Genomic DNA, 24,298 nt, shown 5'->3' on the forward strand with positions numbered 1-24,298 from the left:
AAGATTGTTTTACATACTCTGACTCATACTGAATTAAATGCAAGGGAGGGTTGCGCTCATCCCTGGATCACCTTCTTCTCTGGACAGTGGGCATCCATTAGTAAATGTCTGGTAAAGTGACTCTTAGAGTTGATAATATCCCAAAAAAGCTTCACCTCCCCTCCTACCAGCCTGACCTTTGCTTGGTACTAGTATAAGCTGCCTGAAAATATGCTGAATCCTAAACAAATCTGACATTAGAGGATGAAATGAATAACCATCTTAGAATACCATGTTACACTGAAATTTTAGTGTGTCTTCACAGCTATGTGGCCACCCCAAACGATTAGCCTGACTGAGGGTAAATGAAATGAGAAATCTGGAAGAAGGGTCAAGGCCTCCAAAATGATTAGCCTAACCCAACCATGGCATTAAATTCCCTTTGCCAATAATTGGGTCAGGGGTGAGCATGTGATTCTAACCTAGTCAATTCCAGTGAAGGAAAAACTATTTGTGGGCTTTTGCAAAAGTGTTTTACTTGGTCCTAAGGAGGAGACACAAGGAGACACAGCCCTTTCTTGGTCCCCTGGACACTGCCATATCCAGAGCTTGCTCACAACCTGAGAATGAAGCCAAAGCACAGGTGAAGGCAGATCCAACAGAAGATACATGAATTAAACAGGAGCCCCTCCTCCTTCCCAGGATGCTGTGCTATTCCTCTGCTTCTTGTGTGTGACACAGGACAATCAAGTTCCTCATTGTTAAACCAGTTTGAGTAAGGGCTTTCTCTTGCCGATGCTAAGCGTATCTTTACTAATATATAAGCCCTATCACTTAGGGAAATGATCAAATCATTGTGTGTTCTACTTGAGGGGGTGATACTGTATTTTTTTAATGCTACACCTACCTATTTTTGAGAAACATGTCTATTCTCTCAAGAGTTTATAAATCAAGGTGACTAGATTAAGTTTAACGACAGAGGCAAGCTGTCAAAGAATTAAAATACTTTTCAATAATGTTTCTTCACAATTATAGAATCACTTTCAAAAGAGAAATAAGTGAAAGAAATTCACAAAATGTGAAATATAAAAGTAAGAACATATTAAGACCATATTTGAGTAAATAACCCCTGAAAAATGAAAAAAATAAAAGAATCGACAATAAAGGAGGTTTTCTTTCTCTCTCTTCTGTCTCTTGATTTATTAGCTACCAAGTCAGATGAAAAGTAGAAATGGTACTATTGAAGTTAAGAGGGGAAAATTATTTGGAGGACACCTCTGATGTTGTAAACAGCAGGGAATTGTCTGAGCATCAAAAATGTCTTTGGATGGCAGGTTATACAGAGAAAGGACTTACTGGCCTTTGTGGTCCTTAAATCCTGAAACAGGTAAGTCACTAGAGCAGGGAGAGATTAGTATGGATCACAAGATAAACAGAGGGTATAAAAAACTATATTTTTTTGTGCAGCTGAGCACTGAGGGCCCTGAGGACAGAGAGACCTAGGCCAGAAACAATGAGAAAAGGGAGAAGGCTGCCCCTGCTCCATACCCTTCCATTGGGCCATGTCATAGCACAGGCTGGGCTCCAATCTTCGAGGGTTACCTCTATGGGAGGAAATTTCAGCTCTCACTGTGTTAAGTCTGTACATTTCAGATTTGGGCCACTCTAGAGTTAGTTTATTTCCCTGTTTTTTTCTTGAAAATCTCACCATAGGTATAAAAGTGATAGTGGTTAGAATATTTTTGAAATATTTAACCTCTCAAAAGCATAAAGTCAAACTCTTCATCTTCTAGAAAGTGAATGAAACAGGCTACTGTTTTTTTTCTTCTTGAGATTAAGTGAAAATTCAACTCATTCTCCTATTTCATACTACTTGTAGGAACTACAGTTTATTCTAAGTTTCCCACTAAACTTAGTCAAATGCACCCAGATAAGTGCTCATGTGTGTGTGAATACATGAAAATATAATTTATTGTAAGCAAAAATGTGAAAAGAACAGATTCACCTAGCAAATAAATTAAGGGATTTTTAATCGCTTTACAAAATTCACCATTATGGGAGCTCTTTAAATACTGAGTTTCTATGATGAATTTTTATAAAATTATTAATTCATAAGCATTTATTTACATAACATGTCACTGCTTTCTCAACTGCACCCCCTTCACAGTACCAGGCCTTTTATGATATGGAATATATAATAAAACCTCAATTACCTATGTAACTGATTATTGTCCTTTAAAAATAGCTGAACACATTTTATTTCCCACCCCCCACAGGTAAAATAGTAACTGAAAATATGACCAAATAATCTAGACTTTGAGAAATGATCCAATGCCAGACTTTCTTGATTTTTTTTCTTTGGAGTCATAACAAAACCACAGCCTGTTCTCTCCTGGAAAAAGTGATGACAATCAATATGCCAAGTGGTTGTTCCCAGAGTGGAAATGAGATGAAACTTGGCTGGGGGCTTCTCCTCTCTCTAGAAAGACATTTTATTTCCTGTGACAGGCACCACCTGCCCCTAACTTCCATCTAGGAGGGGATGAGTGGGGATGGGAGTTTCTACTGCTTTTCCAGAGTTAGAGGTACAATGTCAGTGAGCATTGATGGGGAGGCCACCACTGGATGATAGTTATCAGGTCCTGTATCAACACAGGAGCAAGACAAGAGCAACAACACTGATCCTCTGGACCTAAGATGGGAAGACAATGGGATATCTGATACCACCACAGGAAAGCCAACTGTCCCCAACAGAGCACAGACTTCTTGGGTCCTCAGCAGCAGAGGGCTTGAAAGCCAGAGCAAAAGCAAGTGAAGATTCATTAAGGAGCTCTTGTGAGGACACCTGTGAGGACATCTGTAAGGACACCTGTGAGGCCTCCCCTGAGAGGAAACCACACAAATACTGGGAAACATTTGAAAGGAGGCCTATTTATATCAAAGGAGTTAATAGGAGATCTTAGGCCAATTACATGGACTTAGGGCCTTTGTACTGAACTACTCACTCTCCCTTTCTGAAATGTCCTTCCAGACAGATACATAGCTTATCTCAACTGCTTTGAGCCTTTGGTTGAATATCATCTTATCAAGAAGTACATCTCATGGAGTGCCTAGATGGCTCAGTCTGTTAACCATCTGCCTTCAGCTCAAGTCATGATCCTGGGTCCTGGAGTCGAGCCCCACATCAGGATCTCCCTCCTCCTTGCTTGTGCACTCTCTCTCTCAAATAAATAAATAAAATCTTAAAAAAAAAAAGAAGTACATCCTATCTTTCTTAAAATAGTAATACACACACATAAACAGTACCTAACTTGTGTCATTACTTTAGTTTTTCTAATGCACAATTACAACCTGACATATCTAACATATAGACATATATAGATATGTATGTAGATATATCTAGATAAAGAGACACATAGAGATACATATTTTATATATTAGATATTTATTTATTTATTTATTTATTATTTACTTTTATTTATTACTTGGCTATTTCCCCTGAAAACTCTGCAAAGCAGAAATCTGTATTTACTTTACCTACTATTTTATTCCCAGAACATAGATTGGTGCCTGGCAGAGAGTAAGCACTCAATTATTATTTGTTAAATAAGCAAACAAATCCACCCCGCACTGTGGTGCAATTGTCTCACAGTTCTTTGTTCCGGTCTAGCTACACTAACTGTCAAATCTTGAACCTTATCATCACCCATAATCAATTGTCCCACTTCCACGTCTCTCTCTTCTATTAGTTAATTCAACATTTCCCACCACAAACATTATTCAGACTTGGTAAGACTCTTACTTTCTTCAAACCATTGACTCTATCCCTCAAACCCGGTTCTTTACTTCTCTCAGCTCAGCCTCCATAGAATATTAGTCAGTAACATTTCTCGATGCTCTATATTTCAGTTGTCCTGTCCTGCTGGGCCCCCAGCCCTGGGTGGCCCAGTCTCCACTTCTTTGTGACTGCACCCTACAGCTCAGCATTACTGAAGACAGTCCCATAACAGAGCCAATTAGCTGATGGGATTAAACTCTACTGCCAACTTCACATGGATCCTCAAAACTCCCATTTTATTCTTTTACTTTCACCACATTATATATCCTCCTAGTTTCCAGAGAAAATAAAAGCCATCATATGGGAAACCCATCATCTTTTCAATGACAAACACACAGGTCTACTCATATCTCATATATTCTATCAACTTCCTTATCAACTTGGATCCCATTTCACTTATTTTCTGAGGAACTTACACTACCAACTATCCTTTGTATATTCATCTTCTTCCTGTGATCTTATATTAGTTTTCTAGGGTCGCCATAACAAATCACCACAGACTGGGTGACTTCAACAACAGAAATCTGTTGTCTCACAGTCTGGAGGCTAAAAGTCTGAGATCAAGGTGTCAGCAGAGCTGGGTTCTTCTAAGGAATATAGATTATGTTCCATGTCTCTCTCCTAGCTTCTGGTGGTTTACTGGCAATCTTTGGCAATCCTTGGTGCACTCCTGAAGCATCACCCTGATTTCTGTCTTCATCTTCACATGGCATTCTACTGTGTGTGTCTCTGGATCCAAATTTCCACTTTTAATAAGGACACCAGTCATTTGGATTAGGACCCACCCTACTCCAGTATAATCTTGTCTTAACTAATTACATTTGCAATGAGTCTGTTTCTGAATAAGGTCACATTCTGAGACACTGTGGGTTAGAACTTAAATCTAAGAATTTTGGGGGGCCCCACTCAACCTGTCACAAATCTGTATCCTCCCCAGTGGCTTTCAAATATGCTTAAATCTCTCCCCTTAAAAAAAATTTAACACATTTCACTCTATATTCTGCCCCTACCTCTGTTCTTTTCCTAACAGTTACTTTTAAAAAAAATTGTTTTCTTTACTTGATGTCTCTATTTCTTCATTTCCCATTCTCTCCTTGATCTACTCCAAACAACCCTCCAGCAGCTCCCACAAAGGTCAACAGTGGCCTCCTGTAGATAACATAATGCTTATTTTTAGTCCTCTGAGTACTTGCCCCCCAGAAGCATTTGACAACACCAAACATGCCCACCTTCTTGAAATAGTCTCCTCCACTGGAGATACCACTGGCATTGTTTTGTTTTTATCTTTCTACTCACTTTTCCACTTTCTTTGCAAATGAATCATCATCTATGCAGGCTATAAGCAAGCCTATAGTCCTTGGTCATGGATCCACTCCATTTTGCACTCTGTACTCTCTTCCTAGGTGACCCTGTACATAACTCTGGCTTCATTTACCTCCCAGACACAAGTAACTGAATCCCACTGACTACTTGCTTCTTCTTAAATTTCCTAAACTTTTGTCAACTTCACATTTTTAAAACTGAACATAAAATCCTCACTCCATCACCACCAATACTATAACATTCCTCTGCTTAAGTTCATGACACCAATGAATTGAAGCATTATGCAGGCTTGACTAAAGGATCATATACCAAAACTGTTATTTCTTCCTTTACCTTCTGTCCTCCAATTCAATCAGGTTTAAAATACTTAAGCATCTAGAATTAGGATTTTTCAAGATGAAACATCTTACATGCAAAAGTTCATTAACTCTCATCACCATTCTATAAGGTCATTTTATCTATTCACATTTTGTAGATGAGGAAACCGGGCTTGGAAAAGTAATAATTCCCTTAGAATCACCTAGATAGCAAATAAATGAAGTCTTGTGTTGACCTAAATCTGACCTGAGAATCTGAACCCTTAGCCACCCTACTAAGCTATGATCACAATCATAGTTCATGTTGAAGTCATCAGGAAAAAGTAAAAAGCTGCATTTAATCCTGGTTTTAAGAAATCAGAGAAAATATGGGTAGAGAAAGAAGTGAGAGTTGTGCTGTCTGAGAAAAGGGAAGATTAAAGTGATGCTGACATATGAGAGGGACAGCAGAATCCATTCCATGGACCAGAGTCCCTGTTGCAGACTATTCTATAAAGCTGAACATAGAAGCGAGGGTCATAAAATGGAATTTCTTGAACACCAGGCTGAGAAGTTAAAACCTGAACCTCTAAGCAATAGGAAATCAAGAGCGAAAGCACAGTGATTTTGAAAAGCATGAGATAATATGGGCTGTTTTAGTTTCCACTGTTCTTCCTGGCAGCACCCAAATCTCTCATAGCCACTTTGGGTTCAGAGGGACAGTGAGGACATAAACACCTCCTTTCTGAGTTATAACTGATAACTCGTAGATAGGCACACTCCTGCAATCCCATTCACAAACATGCATTCAAGGTGGTTAGGCTTTCAATACTAAATTTCTAGGTATTTCATAGGAATATACAAATTATTTATAAAATGTACCTTCCTTGACCTGGTTATCTCTTCTTTTGTATAGTAATGCATCTTTTTCTCCATCAAAGATCTATGCCAGAAATCAATCTGAAGAATGGAAGGTAGAGATGCGCACCATTGTTCTGGGAGATGGTAATGCATTTCTTATGGTGACCACACTCAACTTCCAAAATGCCTTATTCTTACAGGGGGTTGATGTATCAGAAGATGAACTTGTTGACTCACCAGAAGACTAAGACCATTCCTGGATAGGTTTACCTAAATTAGACCAGGCAATTTGCTAGGGACTGGAGATAGATGGAACCAAATGGCTCCTATCTTCATAGAGCTTACCATCTTTGGGGGAAGACAGACTAATCATATAGACACAAACACACCAATTGATATTGATGAAGACTCATATTACATCATTCACTTTAATGTGACAGATTAAAATTTGTTTTGCATTTTATGTGCCATCATCCCTGAAATGCAATCGTGGAAGTCCTATAGTACATGATCCATTTGCATGAGTCCTCAAGCAAGTTACTTAATTTCACTAAGGTTCAGTTTCCTCATATATAAAATGGGAGCAATAATAACAATTGGGGAGTTTCATGAGGATAAGTGAGATAATTTACGTGAAAATGCTTAGCATTGTGCCTAATATAGACTAAATACTGGAATATGTTAGCTATTGTTACTTTCAGAGCAGTGCTTCTTAGAAATCTGCATCTTTCATTCTACAGGATACAGAATCTGATTAGTCAAATAGTTTTTAACTGAAACATCAACAATGTTTTGTTCTACCAATAAATGTTGACTAAAAATCTCTTATATGCAAATCATTATATATAACATTTTGGAAGTAGGGAAAGAAGATGGTAGCTTATTATCTAGTAAGAGAAGCAGATATGAATATAGATCAATATGGACACAAATATATATACCATGTGGGAGCTGGACATGCTAAGCGTGAGATGGAGATGGAAAAAGCCAGACTGGAGATGATTCAAATTGGAACACTGGAGTGATCCTCATATCAACAGTAGCAAGCCTTGCTTGGATCTGGAGGCGGGACAGAAGCCCAGATGGAGGCAAAAGAGAAGAGTGATCAAAAGGGAAAAATTTCAATTTCACCCCAACTCCCTGCTGGGGAAAGCCTCTTAACCAATGTCACCGGGCATGGGGTGGGGAGCAGGGGCACATATTTCAGGGAATGTTTCTATTAAAAGCACTATGGCCATGATCATCCTAAGTGCTCAATGCCAACATCCACACAGGATGCAGGTAAGAGATACAAAAGAGTCCTAATCGCAAGTGGTTAAGATTTCTTAACCTAAAGCAACAACTTTAAAAGTTTACAAAAACGTGCACCTAAATGTTTCTAATGGCTTTATATGCAACTGCCAAAACTTGGAAGCAACCAAGATGCCCTTCAAAAGGTGAATACAAATAGATGAAGATGAACATCCAGATGAGTGGATGAAGACATGGAAAATTTAAATGCATATTAATATTAGGAAGATGCCAGAATCTGAGAAGGTTATGTACGGTGTGACTGCCAGTAGGTGACATGCTGAGAAAGGCAAAACTATGAAGACAGTAAAGACCAGTGGTTGCCAGGGGTTTGGTGGGAGGCAGAGATGAACAGATACTGGAGCATAGGCAGTGAAACTATTCCTTATGATGCAGTAATGGTGGATATATGCCTTTACGTATTTGTTGAAACTCACAGAACTTACAATGCCAGGAGTCAACCTTGACATCAGCTGTGGACTTTGGATGAGGATGGTGCGTCCCTGATGGTTCATGAATTATAACAAATGTTAACTCTGGTGGGTGATGTTGACAGTGGAGAAAGCAATGCATGTATGGAAGGTGGGGCATAACAAGACATAACCAGCTTTGTTGTAAAACCAAAACTCAAAAAAATAATCCAATGATTTTTTTAAATGTCACTAGGGGGGTGCCTGAGTGGCTCAGTCAGTTAGGCATCTGACTCGGTTTTTGGCTCAGATCATGATCCCTGGGTCCTGGGATCCAGCCCAGTATCAGGCTCCATGCTCAGCGGGGAGGTCTGCTTTTCCCTCTCTCTCCCCCTGTGCCCTCCCTCTATTCTCACACATGCACTTTCTCTCTCTCTCTCTCTCTCTCTCTCAAATAAATAAATAAATAAAATCTTTTAAAAACACTTTAAAATCTCAGTGGATGGACACTGCAGATTGATGACAGGTATGGAAGGGAAGCTTATCTTTCCTTGTTCATCCTTTTTAGCTTTTTCAATTTTCCTCATGACAATATATTATCTATTCGGTGAATAATTTCTTTAAATAAAGAGGTAAAAATAAATATCCACACCAATGAAATTTACTTGAAGTCTACAAGTAGTTAAATAGTACTTAGTCATATATCATATCTGAGAATGTGCAGAAAGCACGATTGGTGATTCTGAGGCAGCTTTGAATCATCATACCCATTTTACCACTCGAGGAAGCCATACAGACACATGAAGTACTTCGCTCCATGTCGCACAGCAGCGTGCCAGGACTACTTTTATTATATTTATACTTTGTCTTCCTGCTATTTTGCTGCTTCTTCATATTGCAAGGCACAAAGAATGGCAGTTCCACGGGATCTGCTAATGTATCATGAAGATAATCGAGTTAGCACAACAGATTGTTCAAAATTAATAAGCTTTAAACCAGTTATATGGTTTGAATACCTTTACCACTTAGAAATTACAATCGACCTTCATACCTGACCTCTGACCTCTACAGCCTGGCTAAGCCATGTCATTCAGCCAGGTGAGGGGTTTAAAGATAACATTATAAATCTTCCAGCCTCCCAATAACACTGCAAGAGGGCACACTCCCAGGAGCTGAGAGGCTTCTTAGTTCAAGTTTCCATATAAGGAGACAGACATTAAAAGCAAAGGTGAGGGATATGGCACAGCAGATATTTAAGTCATTAAATCACTGTTCTAAGCACTGTTCAGGTATTAACTCACGTAACCCATACAGCCACCCAGTGAAGTAGGTATAGCCCTTGTTCCTACTTCATAGATAAGAAAATAAATGTATTCATGGGGTAAGCAACTTGTTGAGGTCACTCAGAGATGGAATCAATCTATAAATTCTGCAAAACAGTGTCTAGTTGGTATAGAATATGTTTGCTCATTCTTTCCCCATGCATTAAGATCTGAAAACAGAGGCCACAGCTGTCAGCAGGACTATGGAGTTTCTTTCAGCTCAGAGGCCTGAGGTATTCTTGAGGAAGAGAGGAAGCAAGCTAAAAGTTTCATTTCATTCAGAAGAGTCGCCTTTTGGAGCAAGGAGTCTGCAGGGAGGTCTATGTGTGGTATAGTCTTAGGACCTTAATAACCAGGCTGGAATCTCAGGTCCTAACCACATCCAATACTGGGACTGGTGTGCTGTAGATGCCCAGGTCTAACCTCAGGAGTAATTTAGATGACTTAGTTACCTCAAGGTGTGGTCCCCAACCAACATCAGCATCACCTGAGAATTTGCTAGAAATGCAAATTCTCAGGCCCCATCTCAGACCTCTTGAATCAGAATCTCACAGTGAGTCCCAAAAGTCTGCATTTGAACAAGTATTTGGGGATAATTATGATGTATGCCCAAGTTTGAGAACCTCCACCCTATAGGATCCCCATAACTGATCCCTGTCCTCTATCCCCAGAGCACCTCATCTGACAGCAATTTTCTCTCCGTATCCTTGGAAGCAACCTGAGCCCTTCTAATTCTGTGGGACACTCACCTGTGACAGTAGCACAAAATGGGTGGGACTCTGACTTCCTATTCTTTTTTTCTTACTATTCTAAAGAAAAGATGATTTCTCTTCTGAAAATGCCGAAGGCAAAATAAATCATCAAGTTGGGTTGTTTTTTTTGTATGTGTGTTTGTTTTGGCAGAAATGAATCACTGCAGGAAAATCTTTCAAGCTTGGAGTGATTTATTCTATTCAAACCCCAAGTCATTTCAGTAGCCTTGGCCATTTCTGGCGTGGTGAAAAGTTCCAACTAAATCAAATGGAGTGCAAAGCCTGCATGAATTGGTTTTCCTGACTCTCTTCCAGATTGTGGGGAAATCCAGGAGAGACTATCTCACACCACCTTCGGAACCTTCCCTTTTCCCCCTTTCTGTGTAGACAGCATGTTAAAAAGATGTGTAAGTGACTGTTTTAAAGATCTGTTCCACCTGCTTGGGGAGACAGGAAACTACAGATGCTGCTGCCTAATCAAGGAAATGGCTTCTGGAATCCCAGTTCCAAAGAGGATTATGTTCTTCACACGCCCTCTTGTGGCGACTGTGAGATAATGCAAGCAGGTAAGGCCTTGGCCTATGCTCCCTGTACAGGGCACACTTAGAGAATTAGAAAGCTAGGAATTCGGGATTTGGGGAGCTTGTCTTACCCTACATTATGCTTGTTTGGAGCCTTTTTGAAATCTATAGACTATTCTTCCTAAGAGGATTGTGATGACATGTCCCAATTAAAGCCGTTTTGCAAAGAACAGTGAATCAATACTAGCTTTTCATTTAAAGAATTTCTAACAGTGCAGGAAGCTGCAAGCTTAGAGGCAATAACTGGACAGCTCGTAGCTGTGTTTACATGGGCAAAGCAAAGTCCGAGGAGAGTTTCTTTTTTTTTTTTTAATTGAAGTTCGATTTGCCAACATATAGTATAACACCCAGTGCTCATCTCATCAAGTGCCCCTCTCCGTGTCCGTCACCCAGTTACCCCATCCCCCTGCCCGTTTCCCCTTCCTTTGTTCATTTCCCAAAGTTAGGAGTCCGAGCAAGAGTTTCTATCATTTTCTGGATTATTCATCAGTTAAACCAAAAACAAGGTATAAAAGAAATAAGGATGTCTGTAGGTATGTAGGTATTGACATACACACTTAGTGTGCATCGTACACAATCCTCAGAACAAAGCCCTTCCTCTTCTTGGCAGTAGGGTTCTGAAATCCAGCATTCTCCACATGGCTATGCTGCTTTGAGCAGGGAGGAGGTGATGACCTTCCTCAGCTTCCCCAGGGAAACATGGCACTGCCCCTCCCTTAGCCCTCCTTCACCTGAAAAACATCTTTCTGCCCAATTAACCTCTGAGAATGAAAAGCCTTTCCTGTTGACACACATGAGTTTGGCAGTATTGTACTCTTGCTGTTCCTCTTCTAGATTTAAGAAAGACATCTGCCTCAGGTTAGGAGCTCCCAATAGATACAAGAGATCCAATGCACTGGTGTCTAGCTAATCACCTCCACAAATAGATATTAATGAAAGTTTGATCATGGGAAGATTACATTAATTATTCAGTTTTTCTAATCGCCTAGAAATAAAAATGGGTTTGTCAGAAGCTAGACAAAGATTTCCAATATCAAGAAACACAGGGATGAGTGTGGGGATTAGGAAGCATGGAGGATTTCAGACAGGGCTCTGGACTCAGTTTTGTCTCTTCAATTCGACAAGCCTTTGTTGTGGGGGCCATCGTGTGCATTGTGGGATACACAGCAGCGTTCCTGGAGCTTCCCTACTAGCTGTCAGTAGCCTCTCCCCCAATTGTGACAACAAAAAAAATGTGTCCAGGCATTGCCAAATGTCTCCTGGGGCAAAAAACAACCCCCGTGGAGAACCACTGACTCATGAGGGTGCTGTGTGTAGCAAAATTGTTACATATTGTAATGGGTGAACTGAGATGGCACAGGAGATGTCTGACTGTAGGCACTGGGGGATACAGCCTTACAGAGAGGTCAGGAGACAGAAGGCGCTTTGGAGTTAGTGAGACCAAGTCTCAAATTAAATGATGTGAATTTAGGCCTCTTTTTTACCCATTAAGCCTCAGTTTTTACATATGTAAAACTTACATATAAGATCAATAACAATATAACAACAGTAATAAAGTAAGAAGGTTATTGAGAGGTTAAATGGAATAAAGCAAAGAATCTGGTATATTGTCACATATGACAATGTCAGTAGATAGTGTTCATGCTTCCTCTCCAGAAATTTCGAGAAATAAAAGGTAGCTTTTGGGATATAGTCCAAAAGAGTCCCAGGAGACTGATCTGGGAGGGGTAGAAAGAGCCCTATGCTTGGGACCCTTTGTGAATAATGTCACCCTGGCTTCCTTCTGAAGAATTATTCCTGCAACGAAGGCTATGCCCGTTCAGAACAAAGTGCAGTGCAGATGTGTTAGCTCTCCAGATAAATAATCACTCTAGGGCAGCAAAGCATATAAAATCATTCCAGAAACGGAAATATTTATAGTCCTTAAATGTCCACTTTGGTCTCTATTTTTCAATCAGAAAAGTGCAAAATCACCCTTTTAACATGCGGAGCAAAATCATTACACTTTTGTATCAAGGAAACATTCTTGGAGCAATTTAAAGCAGAAGGAATGTTTGCAATGTTATTTGTGTCTGATAAATGCCCCTTTCTGAAATAATGAAAGCTAAGTTTCCAGATGATTCCTATAATGTTTCAAGGAAACCTTAAGTGACTCGGTGAAAGCATCTTCATTGCCCTTGCTGCTCCCTACAGCTTTAATTATATCATTTGTTTTTATCTTATAGAAATTGCCAAAAAATAGAAAGATGTTCAAAATGATTTAAAATTCCCACACATTAACAACCATGGCATCAGTAATTTCTTTGTGAACTTCATCCCATTGGAGATTAATTCTCTTTTTCTCAGGATCCCTATTCCCTGATCTATACACATTTTTTATTGTCTCCTTTCTCTCCAACACCCAGGAGTCCTCATTGAAAAACTGGGAGAGGATTCAAATTCTTCATATTTTAAACTTTGCCCATGCCATTACCACTGTCACAAATTATTCTAGGTTGAACTACATGAAAATAACAATAATCAACTTTTTTTTTCCTACAAAAATGATGAGTTCATATGGGTTCAGACCAGAACTCTATCCCTATTTCTCTCTCTGTTAAAATTCTGCTCATCTAGTGTCATTTTCCCTGTGGAATCTTCTACAATGACCCTACCTTGAAGCAATCTCCCCTTTCTAAAGACATCTGCTCTGCAGTAGTACTGTTGTTGCTCGCTCATTACATCACTTTTGGAGGTGTTTCTTTAAGAGAGAACATAAATTACAGAAATCAGCCAGGAGCACCGTGTCTGACTCCCAACTCCTCCAAGTGCTTCCTGGGTGACCTTGGGGAAGTTGCATGGCCTCCTAAGTCTCAATTTTCCACTTACAAAAGAGTTGTCTTAAGTATTGACCAAACAGATTCAATATTTGGTATAATGTCTATTAGGTAAGGGCTCAGTAAATGGCCATTTATAAAAATGATTAGAGGTTGTTATCTGTGAATTCCTGAAGCTGGGCCTTATCTATTGCACCCTGGCCATAGTTCTTTGCATACCATGGGTATTCAACAAATAACAGTAAAAACAACAACAACCATGTAATAACTTACTTTTATAAGGCACTCACTCTACCTGGAACTATGCTAAATACTTTCTTTGCATTATCTCATGTAATCCTCACCACAGTCTTGGGATGTAGATATTGTCATTATACCATTTTAAAGATAAGAGATTTGAGGCAATGAGAGGTTAAATAAATGGAACATAGGGGCACTTGGGTTGCTCAGTGGTTGAGTGTCTGCCTTTGGCTCAGGTTGTGATCCTGGGGTCCCAGGATTCATTCCCGCATCAGGCTCTCCCTTTGCCTATGTCTATGCCTTTCTCTCTGTCTCTCATGAATAAATAAATAAAATCTTTTTTACAACAATGGAACATGGCCACCCAAGGGGGAGCCAGAGCTGGAATGAGGGTTGTCTGGCATCAGAGTTCATAATCTGTTGGGTGTCTCCCCAAGAATGCCCTAGATGTATTGGAAAGGCCTCAAAAATCTCTTTCTATTTTAAAGTGTCCATGATTCAAATGTAATATTCTTTTGGCACTGGTTGATATTTGTATTCCCTTAACTAATCGATTGTCTCATTTTTTTTCTTTGTCTCATTAAGTATTTGATATTTGGGTTGTAAGTAGCTGTAGATTTTGTCAACACAGCTGAGCAATACTAAGTCATGGTTAAAATTTAGAGTTCAGTTCATTTCTACAATTTACCTTCTGGATGTGGGGTAGCCTGTGAGGCACATCACAAATGTATATGAATACTTTAAGGTCCTTAGCTCAAAGTATTTATAGCTGTATCATATTGAAAGACTAAACTTAGCATCTGTAGAGGAGGTGCCACTGAAATCTCAAACATAACTGAACTTTGAGAATCATTTCAACAAACATCACATATATACCCCTGTGTGCCTAGCCATGGGAGCCCGTGGTGCCATGGGAGCATTGGGAGGTGCCATGGGAGTTCAGCAAGAACACATGACCCTTGACTGCAAGGAACTTATAATTAAGATATCTTACTTATGAAGACAATAACATTCTCATAAGCAATTAGATGATTATTTAAATCAACACATTCATTCCATCAACAAATACAGATTAAGAACCAGCTACCTGCCAAGCCTGTGCTAGGACCTGGAACAAGGATAACCAAGTTGGGCCTGGCCTTGCCCGCCGCCCCCCCACCTGAGCCATACTGTCTGGGAGAGTACATGACCAATATGCAGGAAAGGTAAAAAATAATATCACAGTTTAGAGATTTCATGGAAGACTAGGGTAATTGGGAAAGGTCTCTGGAGCGAGAGCAGGCTTTTGAGTCTGCTCTTCAACAAAATATGGTAAAATGCCACTTGGTGACTTAATTCCCAAACACGGCAATCAATACAAATGCATAATGTCGTCTCATCAATTTCACACTGGTGGTAGAAGACATCCGATGAAACATGATTACACTTCCAAAATCTGCATTCCTGTTCACATCAAACTTAATAGCATTTTAAGCTTAGTATTCTTATTTCATTTACTGAAAGAACTAAGGCAAAAATAACCTCAAATTTGAAAACGTTCCCTGCAAGGATTCTTATAGAACTATGCTAAAAAGACAAAGTTCTGCACCATGGTTAAAATTGAGGTGTTTTCCTTTCAATTCAAAACCTCAATTTTCAGACCTTAATATCTTAGGCTTTTCAATCACAGGAAGTTGGTTACAGAGAGTAGTTACAGGGGAACAGGAGACAGCTGATAGCATACTTCTGCCGTACAACCACTGCCTGTCATCTTTAAAATGGTTAAGTAAGCAATCCAAAGAAAAAGATGTTGAGGGTTAAATTGCTAACTCAATCGAGATGAAAGACCTGGGTAGGTCAAACTGTATTTTTTTTTTTCCATTTCCTTTAATACTAGCGGAGAGTGTAAGAAGCCCCGCTATTTCCTTCCCCATATGATGGTTTAGAGGAGCTTTCTACAGTGTAATTCACCTGGTATCAGGGATTATCTTTTTATCTGCAAACTAAACAAGATGAAATTATGTCAGCACAAGTCTCTGCAGACAAGATATGTCAAAAAGATAAATTACATAATTTATATTTGCATGCCTCTGCATTTTTAATATTGTTATATTCTTTGCATTTCTAATTATATTTGCATTTTAAGTATTGAATTCATTTTTAATTTCAGGGGTAAAATGATACGAGATAATTAGGAATGGATGGACAAGGGACACTTTCAGATCCTTTTCTTTGCCACAGCTACAATCAAAGGCTTCTTTCCTTCCCGTGATACACCCAGAGACCCCAAAGACCAGTATAATAAAACTTAAGGCCTAGCTTATTATTAATATGGTGCCTCTTGCTATTGTCCAAATTATTCTTTCCCTGTCATGTGAGCAGATTATACACCTCTGCCCTTGTGATGCCTCCTGGTAGGAGGTAGAGTTTGCATCTCTGCCCCACCATTTAGCCTGCGTATGTCAGCGGATGAGGAAGTTTTCAATATGCCACCACAGCCTCTGTGCCCTTGCTCTCTGCCACAAGAACACCATGTCCCAGACAGGGGCCGCTCCTTCAGCCTGGATCCAGGAATGAAGAGATATGGGGAGTGGAATTACAGATGGCCTACAACACTGAGCAGAGCAGCAGCCAACTCACAGCCTTTATGCAATGAGAGAGAAATGAATGCTTATTTTGGAGACCACTAAAATTCTGAAATCTTTACACAGAAAACCTGACTGATACAACAAGCAGTGGTTATTATTCTATCATACTGTCGTAGTATTTGTATACAGCAAAAGAAACAAGCAAAATGAAAATGCAGCCTATGTACGGAACGCAGCAGAAATGTACAAAACGCAACCTACAGAAAATGCAAACCATGACAAAAATGTTTCAAACCACCTGTTAAGGGGTTAATATCCAAAATATATAGGAAACTCATACAGTTCAAGAGCAAAACAAACAAACAATCCAATTATAAAAATGGACAGAAGACATAAATAGCCCTTCCTTTAAAAGAAGACAGCCAAGTGGTACATGAAAAGATGCTCAACATCACTAATCATCAGGGAATGCACATCAAAACCGCAATGAGCTATCACCTCACACCTGTTAAAATGACTGTCATCAAGAAGACAAGAGATTGCAAGTGTTGGTGAGGGTGTAGAAAAAAGGGAACCCTTGTGCACTGTTGGTGGGAATATAAATTGGTGCAGCTACTATGGAAAACAGTATGGAGATTGCTCAAAAAATCAAAAATAGAACTACTATATGATTCAGCAATCCCATTCCTGGGTATATATCCAAAGGAAATGACAGCAGGATATCAGAGATCTGTACTCCCATGTTCATTGCAGCGTTATTCACAATAGCCAAGACATGGAAACAACCTAAATACACACACACGCATGCGTGTGCGCGTGCACACACACACAATATAATATGATATAATATTACCCAGCCATAAAAAAAGAAGGAAACCGTGCCTCTTGTGACAATATGGATGGACCTTGAGAATTTATGCTAAGTGAAATAAGTCAGAGAAAGACAAATACCATAGGCTCTTACTTATACATGGAATCTAAAAATGCCAAACTTATAGAACTAGAGAATAGGGGCAAGGTGTCAGAGGAATTGGGGAGGTGTTGGTCAAAGGGTATAAACTTCTAGGGATGGAGGTGTTAACTAACCTTACTGAGGTAATTATTGTGTAATTTAAGTGCATCAAATCATTACATCATACACAGGAAACATGTATGTTGTAAGCCAACAATGCTTCAGTAAATCTGGGGGCAGGGACAATGTGCTACAGAGTTATCTTCTGCCTCTAAGAGCACGCACAGAAATCAGTAATGGCTCCTCTGTCTGCACCCACCACGCACACAAATGCTCTGAGGCACCAGGCCCATCTTCATGTCTGTCTGTCAGCCTGTAATGTGGACTCACATTCAAAGCAGTCTCAAAATCATGACTATCAAATTTTAAAATAACATATATTTCACAGATACTGCCGAATTGTTAGGACACATTGCATTTTCAAATCTTAAGCTCCTGGGGCACCTGGGTGGCTCAGTCAGTTAAGCGTCTGCCTTCAGCTCAGGTCATGATCCAGGGTCCTGGGATCGAGCCCCACATCAGGCTCCCTGCTCCAAGGACACTCTCCTCTCCCTCCCTCTGCTCATGCTCACTCATGCATGCTCTTTCACTCTCTCTCTAAAATAAATATCTTAAATAATAAATTAATTAATTAAATAAAATCTTAAGCTCCTTTTCTCTCTAGCTTTCATCTACTTTATTTGGCCCCTTGAGAGTGTTCCCTTCTATCAACTTTCCTGTTCACAAGGCCATTTTTATTTTTGCCTTTCTCCATACGGATGCTCTCAACTCTTCTCAGGCAGTTCTTTCCCCTCTATGATGTCTATTTCAAGATTCCTGAGAGATTGACAACTCCTAGAAATACCATCACCCATCTGCTTTCTTTCCCGTCTTTCATAGTGGCGCCTAAATTTTCCTCTCTTAAACACGGCTTCCTAAATGCTGCATGACTATGACAAACCTGACATGCTTCTAGCTAGCTGACTGACTCTCGTCTAAGTTTTGTGCACCTGCCAATTTTCGGAAAAGTGCTGAAGTTGCTATGTGTGTGCATTTGTGTGTCTGCGCCTACACCAAAATGTGAACTCCACTTCTCTCTGGATGCTGAGCTAAGGGTGATTATTTATCGCCCCTTCCCCTCTTCCTCGGCTTCCACCTCTTCTCTTTCTACTTCTTCTTTTACTCCTCCTTCATCTTACTCTTCTTATTCTTCTCCTCCTCCTTTCCCTTCCTCTTCCTCTTCCTCTTCCACTAATTGGAACCTCACTCCGAGTTACAATTCTACCCACACTTCCAATGTTGCTTTTATCTTCTCCATCTGGTGGGAGGGGTTCATTCTTTGTTACCATCCCAAGTTCTAGAAAGTCCATCACTGTCAACACTTGAAAGTTTTTATTTTCATTTTTCTTTGACTTTTCTTTTTTTTCCCCCAGCTTTATGGAGGCATACCTGACAAATAAAACTGTATATGTTTAGGATATACAACATGGTGTTTTGATATGTGTAAACCTTGTGAAGTGATTGCCACAATCAAGCTAATTAACACACCCGTCACCTCACATAGCTATGCCTTTTGGTGTTAGTGGTAAGAACATTTAAGATCAACTCTCTTAAACAACTTCAAGTTTGTACTACAGTATTATTAATAACAGTCACTATGCTGTACATTAAATCTCCAGAATTTATTTATCCCACATAGCTCACCCTTTGTACCCTTTGATCAATATCTCATTGCCCCTTCCCCTTAGCCCTTGGTAACCACCATTCTACTCTTTATTTTTATCAGTTAAAATGTTGGGATTCCACATATAAGTAAGATCATAAAATATTCATCTTTCTGTGTCTGGCTTATTTCACTTGGCACAATCTCCTTCAGGTCCATCCATTTTGTCATAAATGACAAGATTTTATTCTTTTATAAGATTGAATAATATTACGTGTGTGTGTGTGTATATATATATATATATATACACACACACACACACATCACATTTTTTATCCATTCATTCATCAACACTTAGGTTGTGTCCATATCTTGGCTGTTGCAAATAATACTGCAATGAACCTAGGGATACAGATATCCTTTGAGATAGTTATTTCCTTTCCTTTGATATATACCCAGAAGTGAGATTGCTAGATCATCTATTTGAATATTTTTAGGAATTTCCATAGTGTTTCCATAACAGATGTACCAATTTACACCCCCTCTAACTCAGGTGCAAGAGTTCTCTTGGCTCTATAACCTCACCACTTGTTAACCATTGTCTTTTTGTTAGACATTTTAATAGGTGTAACGTGACATCTTATTGTTGTTTTGATTTGCATTGCCCTGATTAGTGATGCTGAGCACTTTTTTATATACCTGTTGACCATTTGTATGGCTTCTTTTGAGAAATGTCTACTCAGGTTTAGCCTTTTTTTTTTTTTTTTTTTCTGAGAGGGGGATAAAGTGGGGAGGAGTAGAGGAGGAGGAAGAGAGAGAGAGAGAGAGAATATCGAGCAATGAGGGGCTTGATCTCACTACCCTGAGATCATTACCTGAGCCAAAGTTAAGAGTCATCAGCTTAACTGACTGAGCCACCTAGGTGCCCCCAGGTAAGCCCATTTTTAAATCAGGTTATTTGACTTTTGCTATTGAGGTGTAGGATTTCCTTATATAGTTTGGATATTATCTCCTTATCAGATAGATGGTTTGCAAATATTTCTCCCATTCTGTCAGTTGCCTTTTTACTTTGATTATTTCCTTAGCTGTGCAGAAGCTCTTAGTATGATGCAATCCTACTTTATTTTTGTTTTTCTTGCCTATGTTTCTGGTGTCATGTCCAAAAACTTGTTGCCTAGAACAATTTCAAGATTTTTCCTTATGTTGTCTTCTAGTCATTTCACAGTGTTAGGTCTTACAGCCATTTTAAGTTGATTTTTATATATGGTGCACATGAGATAAGGATCTATTTTCATTCTTTTGAATGTAGATATCCAGATTTCCCAAAACCATTTACTGAAAAGACTCTCCTTTCCTCACTGTGTGTTCATGGCATTCTTGTTAAAGATCAGTTGACCATATACATGTGGATTTATTTCTGGGCTCTAGAGTAGAGAGCTCAGACACACAGGATAATTTTACACCTAACAACTCTGCTACTCACTGTAATCTTCCATGACAGCTTTGTGCCGTGTTTACCACAGGACTAAAAATCCCAAGGTTCAAATCTTGAATTGGTATTTCTGGAGACCAAACCCCATCCAGGAGCCCACCCAGAGTCACCTCCCTAGAACAAAAGATACTCCTGGTGCTCCTGGTACTTAACACTTTACAAAGGTTTTAGGAACAGGCAGCTTGGATGGCTCAGCAGTTTAGCGCTGCCATCAGCCCAGGGCCTGGTCCTGGAGACCCAGGATTGAGTCCCATGTCAGGCTCCCTGTGTGGAGCCTGCTTGTGTATGTATGTCTCTCTCTCTCTCTCTCTGTGTGTCTCTCATGAATAAATAAATAAAATCTTTAAAAAAAAAAAAAAAAGGTTTTAGGAGCTCTTTGCAGAGACCAACATATGTATTTTCTATTATCTTACAATCTCCCTCATACAACTTGACCTCCCTGTGTATGAATTTCTGCATCCATATATGGACTGCTCCTGCACTAAGTGAATATAGTGTTAGAGACGCTATAATAAATTTCTATCTCCAAATATAAAACACAGTTATAAAGATAAATAATTGATGTCATTTAACTTTTCAGATGTAACCCAACTTTTCACTGGATAACTGATGAGATGGATTTGACAACTGACATCCCGCTAAAAGTGACATGTGAAAGTGTGTCAACTAACACCATGTGGTCATTCATTCAATATATTTATTGAACGCTTACCATGTGCTAGGTAGGCTTGAAACTGTTTGCTTTTCTTTTCTTTTAGATATAATCAATCCCTTTTATTTTATTTACTTTTCTTTCTTATACATACTTATTTTTTAACTATATTGAAGCACAATTGAAATATAAAATTTTGAGATATTTAAAGTGTACATTGTGGTGATTTAATATATGTATATATTATGAAAGGATTTCCCCCATGTAGTTCACTAAAACACACATCACCTCACATATTTATCTTTTTTTTTTTTTTTTTAGAATCACATATAAGTGAAAGTGTCCAGCATTTGTCTTTCTATCTTATTTCATTTAGCTTAATGCTTTCAGTTCCAGGGGTGTTTTTGCGAATTGGCAAGATCTCCTTCTTTCTGATGGCTAAATAATGTCATGTTATATATACTATATATATATATATATACACACACACACACATATACATATAAGTCTACCACAATTTCTTCATAAATTTATCTCTTCATGGACACTTAGGTTGTTTCCATATCTTGGCTAAATGAATAATGCTGCACTGAATATGGGAATATAGTTATATCTTCAATATCCTGCTTGCATTTTCTTTGGATATATGCCCAGAAGTGGGATTTCTGGGCCAAATGGTAGTTCTAGTTTTAATTTTTTGAGGAACCTCCATAGCATTTTCCACAGTGGTTGCACCAATTTACATTCTTACCAAGAGTGCACATAGGTTCCCTTTTCTCCACATCCTCACCAACACTTGGTATATCTTGTCTTTTTCATGATAGTCAATTAATATTCTGCAGAATAAAACTTTTGGCCACTGATAAAAAGTATTTAAAAAGGAAAATTGGGGCATATCCACATGTCAGGGCAACACCAATTGCGACCAAGCAAAAGAGTATTCTGGTTGCAAACCACAACTGACCTGGTCCACCTAGAAAGGGCAGGCCAAATAGGCACTCTTTATTGTGATTATATCCATTAGGACATTTTTTCATAGTGGATGTATCTGTATTCAAGTGTTTCTTTCTTCTAATTATACAAGATCTTAAAAAAAAATATCCAACATAGAGAAAGTGGAAGTCCTCTTATTTATAATGCCAACCTCCACCTGTAACTACTGTTAACAATTTGGTATATACCTTGCAGACTGACTTTCTAAACTTATCTAAATACACAGTCTTTTTTAACAAATACAATTCAGTAACTTAGCAAATAAATTGATGATTTCTAAGTTTATTTGTGAAGCAAGCTTACCTCTTATGAAGAAACAATATTTTGAACCACGGACAATCATTTTTCTTGATGTAAACAAATACTTTTTCATTGTGATCTAAAAGATAAAGGAAATTCAGGATCAAGGGTCAGATCACCCTAGGGGGAACTGATAAAAATCAAAGTCAATAGAGTTACAAATGGCATGGTCTGATGACCCTATATCTGATAGAATAATAAAATCAAATTTTCTAAATCCACAATATTAAGAACCAAAGAAATTAATCTTCAGAGGAAACGGGAGAATTCTGAGCTGTTAGAACTCTATTGGAGAGACCTGATGTTAAAAACTGAAGACTTCTGAGGTGCCTGGCTGGCTTAGTCAGTAAAGCACATGGCTTTTGATCTCTGGGTTATAAGTTCAAGCCCCACTTTGGGTGTAGAGACTACTTAAAAAATAATAATAAAATCTTTAAAATAAAAATGAAGACTTCCTTCCCATCAAAACTACACTTAAGGAGGAGGGGAAGAAATAACAATGATTTTGAAGCTTTTGCAGAAGAAATCCTACTTACAAGCAGTTTCAAACAGATGTTAAGTCTTAAACAATACAAGAAGTGAATATATCAATAAAAACATGAAGTGAGATGACCATTTTCAGATTGGAAATATAAGGCATTGATCTCCTTTCCTCCTATTCATAACAATCTTAGGTTTCACAAACCTATACTCCCATAGAGAAAGTTTGGTTTACTGATTGTACTTTAAATAGTATCGAAAGTAGTTTTCTTACTACTTTGAATCTATTTTTCATCCTAAAGAGAAAGTGGCTGTCTTTTTAGGCCTGCTTTAATCAATTTTAAAACCTAAAATGTCAAGTGACTGGTATGATTTTTCTTTTTCTTTTTTTCTTTTTCTTTTTTTTTTTTTTTGAAGATTTTATTTATTTATTCACAAGAGACGCACAGAGAGAGAGAGGCAGAGACACAGGCAGAGGGAGAAGCAGGCTCCATGCAGGGACCCCGACGTGGGACTTGATCCCAGGACTCCAGGATCACGCCCTGGGCCAAAGGCAGGCTCTAAACCACTGAGCCACCCAGGGATCCCCTGGTATGATTTTTCTTTAATTTTTCCAATTTTATGGTCTCCCAGAATTCTTTGAATGTGTAATATGATAGTTAAGAAAACAAATTATGGAATCAGATGGACTCTATTAAATTCCAGTCCCATCAATTAATATAAACAACTCATGCTTCTTTGTGCCTAGCTTGGTCTTTTAACTTACTAAATAGATATAAAATAGTATATTCCATGGAAGAGAATTAAATGAGATATTGTCTATGTAATACTTAGAATAATGCCTGATATGATAAGCTAAAGATTCTTGAATTTTGTGGAAATGTTTATTGGGTAAAAATTAACGTGTTTCAGCTATGGGCAGAGTGTGCAACATATCATTAGATATGCAATAAATTCTGTTGATTGAATGTTAAGAAAACACCTGCATTGTCAAATGAAATGTTACACAGTATTGTGGTCTTCTTTGGCAAGTTAGAGCTCTCTCCTCAGGATTATCTCAGCGTTACAAGCATGCTTTTATTACAAGAGTTTTTAACTATGGGGTTCTCTGGGGCAAGGTCTGTCTTGTTTAGTTCTGTAACCTCAGAACCTGTTTCAGGAACCTCTGAGGTTTAATAACCTCTCAATAAATGTACTTTGAATGACTGAATTTCAGTTACTTAAACAAAGGGTAAGACTCACTTGAAACAATATTTGTCAGAACAATCCCTGGCCGAAATTTGACTCTTCCTAGAAGAGGAAGGATGGTTCTGAGGAATGTTAAAATGGGTATATTTAAAATAAGGAAGGTTCCTGAGCTCTGGCCTCAGTTTTTCACTCAATAGTAATAGTACAAGACACAAAAATAAAATAACATTTCCTATTCTCTCCTGTCCTAGGAGAGCTTATATT

At 38.7% G+C, this 24,298-nt stretch overlaps 1 long non-coding RNA gene across 1 annotated transcript in view; it reads left to right on the forward strand.

The window, feature by feature from the left end:
• The window catches only part of LOC140619995 (uncharacterized), a 42,849-nt gene extending 21,712 nt beyond the window's left edge, over positions 1–21,137 (forward strand). The window contains exon 3 of the long non-coding RNA XR_012019751.1: positions 21,002–21,137. This is a non-coding gene — a long non-coding RNA (uncharacterized lncRNA). The remainder of the gene's footprint in view (positions 1–21,001) is intronic.
• The last annotated feature ends 3,161 nt before the right edge of the window (positions 21,138–24,298 follow it).

Source organism: Canis lupus, chromosome 28 (genome assembly GCF_048164855.1).
Source record: "Canis lupus baileyi chromosome 28, mCanLup2.hap1, whole genome shotgun sequence".
NCBI lineage: Eukaryota > Metazoa > Chordata > Mammalia > Carnivora > Canidae > Canis > Canis lupus.